Source organism: Myotis brandtii, unplaced genomic scaffold (assembly GCF_000412655.1).
Source record: "Myotis brandtii unplaced genomic scaffold, ASM41265v1 scaffold41, whole genome shotgun sequence".
Classification (NCBI taxonomy): domain Eukaryota; kingdom Metazoa; phylum Chordata; class Mammalia; order Chiroptera; family Vespertilionidae; genus Myotis; species Myotis brandtii.
The window spans coordinates 2109886-2113169 of record NW_005365763.1 but is presented as its reverse complement, the minus strand read 5'-3'; the positions used below and the strand labels follow the sequence as shown (position 1 = coordinate 2113169).

At 47.9% G+C, this 3284-nt stretch overlaps 1 protein-coding gene and 1 pseudogene across 6 annotated transcripts in view; one reads left to right on the top strand and one right to left on the bottom strand.

Moving 5' to 3' along the window:
• The window catches only part of CUL2 (cullin 2), a 167310-nt gene that overhangs the window by 77022 nt on the left and 87004 nt on the right, over nt 1-3284 (top strand). The window lies entirely within an intron of this gene.
• Nucleotides 1591-3284, bottom strand: part of LOC102255310 — a 4573-nt pseudogene continuing 2879 nt past the window's right edge.

Here is a 3284-nt window from a genome sequence, read left to right as displayed (position 1 = left end):
TATTTCAAATCTTTGACTTGATTCTTGGGATTCTCTAATCTGCTGTTGTATCTCTGTATATTATTCTTCATTTCAGTCAGTGTATGCTTAATTTCTAGTTGGTCCTTTTTCATATCCTTGAGGGTCTCATCATATTTCTCAGAGGTTTCTAGAAGATTCTTGAGTAATCTTATAACCGTGGTTTTGAACTCTATATCCAGTAGTTTGCTTTCCTCCATTTCTTTCATTTGTGACCTGTTTCTTTGTCTCTGCATTTTGGCTGCTTTCCTTTGTTGATAGAGTGGCCTTGTGTGCTAGGTGTCCTATAGGGCCCAGTGGCTCAGCCTCCCCAATTACCTGAGGTGGACACTCTTGGTGCACCCCTTTGTGTGCTGTGTGCACAGTCTTGTTGTAGTTAAGCTTTGATTGCTGTTGGTATCACTGGGAGGAATTTACCTCCAGGCCAATTGGCTGTGAGGACCAGCTGTGTCTACAATGGGAGAACTGCTGTGCTAGAGATACCCTTATGGAGCGGGACTTGCTTTAGTGGGGCTTTGGTGCTCACTGAGTATTCCCCTTGAGTGTGTCTCTTATGGATGTGAGGAGTTGTAATTTATATGGTCTCACACTGACCACTGGGTGCACTGTCTCTTAGATCCCCAAGGATGTGCAAAGCCAGCCACTGCCTGAGACCACCCAGCAGGAGCTACAGAGAGATCTGCAGATTTCTCCTCTTTGTTTGGAGTTTGGAAGTGCCCAGATGAGGCCCAGCTGTGAAGCAATGTAGGCTGCTATTGCAGGGTCTTAGGCCTTTTGGAAGCTTTGGAGTTCTCTGACCTAGGTGCAGTTTGTTAGGTTTTAGGTTGCAAAAGGCCAGGCCATTCATATGCAAAAGCCTCTGTGCACAGCTTGGGTGGGGTTGTAAATTGGGTGGCGTGGGGTCTCAGTGAATCACCAGGGCAGAGCAAACAGCAATGGTTGCTAGTCAGCCCTTCCCTGGAGAGGTCCCCGGGTCTCTGTGTCCCGTGGCCCTGTGCAGGAATGTGCAGGAACGATGATCACTGCGAACACCTCTGAGAGAAAGCTTCCCTTGCATTCCGGCCAGATGGCAGACAGTCCACTTTCTCCCCATATGAATCTGGGTCCCCAGAGTCTCGCCTAGAACTGGAGTTCAGAGCAATCGGGAGCTTATATCTCCCTCCACAGCGCACCCAGTTGCCAGCCTGTTATGCACGCGACTCTGTACCTCCGTACTTCTGTACCTCCACACCTCCTACCAGTTTCAGTGCACTTTTTTCTTTCCTTCTAGTTGTATAACTTCCACTCAACCAGCTTTCCTGTGGTTCTGTATGATATTTGTTTTGTATTTTAGTTGGAGTTTTGATGTGGTTGTGAGAGGCAACAAGTACAGGTGCTTACCTATGCTGCCATCTTGGTTCTGGTGTTGAATATTTAGAAAATGACTTATATATCTATTGAGTGATTGTTTTTTCCCCTCTTAGTCAATATGGTCAATTACGTTTGCAGATGTTGTAATATTAGATTATCTTTACATACCTGAGATAAAACCCAGTTTGGTTTTTATTTTTTAATTTATTTAAGCAGGTTCTTATAAGAAATTCAGAACACCAGTTTGTGAGGATAAAGCCCATTGGTGAGAGAAAACAGAGAGTGGTGGTAGCCCTGGAGCTGAGGAACAGCTTTTAATTTTGGCAGAATTTATGAGTCCACAGCCTTCTGGTTAACCTTGTGCTGTTCTGTCATCTCATATTTCTCTTTCTCTTTGTCGAAGATCTCACCCTCCTGGTGTCTGGGCTTGCACAGCTTCTTCTTGAATTAAGCATCAGTGAGATGTTTGGGGATTTTCACATCACTGATATCAATTTTGGTGGAGGTGGTGATGACAAATTTCTGGTGTGTTTTACGCAGAGGAACTCAATTAAGGGACAGAGGTCCAGTCACAAGTAGCAAGCCACTGCTAAGCTGCTTCAGGAAAACCACCCTCTTGCCTCTGTGGTACCCGGTGAGGATGATCAGAATGGTCCCAGGAGTGATGCTGGCCCGCAATTTCCTCACATGCTGACTGAAGGGTTTCTTGCCATGGCTCAACAGCTTTCGAGGCACATCTTCAGTAGGATTATATTTAGGCATTTTGCGTAGTGTAACCATTCATGTACCACTATTCTTGTCGCCACCAACTGGTTTTGTGACAGTAGCAAGAACTTTCTTCTTTTTTTTTTCAATCCTGGATTTAGCTGCCGAATACTTCCTCTTATACATGGCCTTTCGGGGATACATAGCCAACCGGGAATATCTGCCAATTCCTCTGATGAGGATGGGGTTTCAGCTGCAGTGGGGTTTCCCCTTCTGAGGCGCCTTAACCTTGCTGCCAGCATCAGTCTTCTTGGCTTCAGGTTTCTTCTCCTTAGTATCAGGCTTCTTCTCTTAGCCAGGTTGGTGTTTGTCTATTATAATTTTTACCCACTGTTGCATTTGATTTGCAAATATCTACACTAATAAAAGAGAAACATGGTAATTGGCGTACGACCGCTACCCTTTTCATTGGCTAATCAGTGAGTATATGCAAATTAACTGTCAGCCAGATGGCGGCCCAGCAGCCAGGCACTGAAGCGAGCAGGGAGGCTTGCTTGCTGCAGACTCCAACGTTCACCGCCTCACTTGCCGGCCTCTCAGTTGCAACTCTAAGCAACTATATACTATGTTGCAAATAAGAAGCTAAACAAAACCCCAGAAAAGGGCTTCCATGCAGCCGGGCTCGGACCGCAACATTGTATCGATGTTTTCAGCAGCGAGGCCTCAGAGCTAAAGCTGCCCCAGAATAAAAAAAAAAAAAGAAAAGAAAACAAGGAGCGGTTGGAAGCTTTAGTCACTCGCCAGCCGGAAAACAGCCCTCAGCCCCTCACCCAGACTGGCCAGGCACCCCAGTGGGGACCCCCACCCTGATCCAGGACACCCTTCAGGGCAAACCAGCCAGCCCCTACCCATGCACCAGGCCTCTATCCTATATAGTAAAAGGGTAATATGCCTCCCAGCACCGGGATCAGCGGAGCAGCGAGGCTCCCGGCACCGGGATCAGCATGACAGGGGGCAGCGCCCAAACCCCCTGATCGCCCTGCGGCTCTGTGTGTGACAGGGGGCGGGGCCACAACCTCCCTATCCGCCCTACTCTGTTCGTGACAGGGGAAGGCACCCCAACCCCCTGATCAGCCCTCCTCTGTGCCTGATAGGGGGGAGCTCCCCAATCCCCTGATTGCCCTGCAGCTCTGTGTTTGACAGGGTGCAGC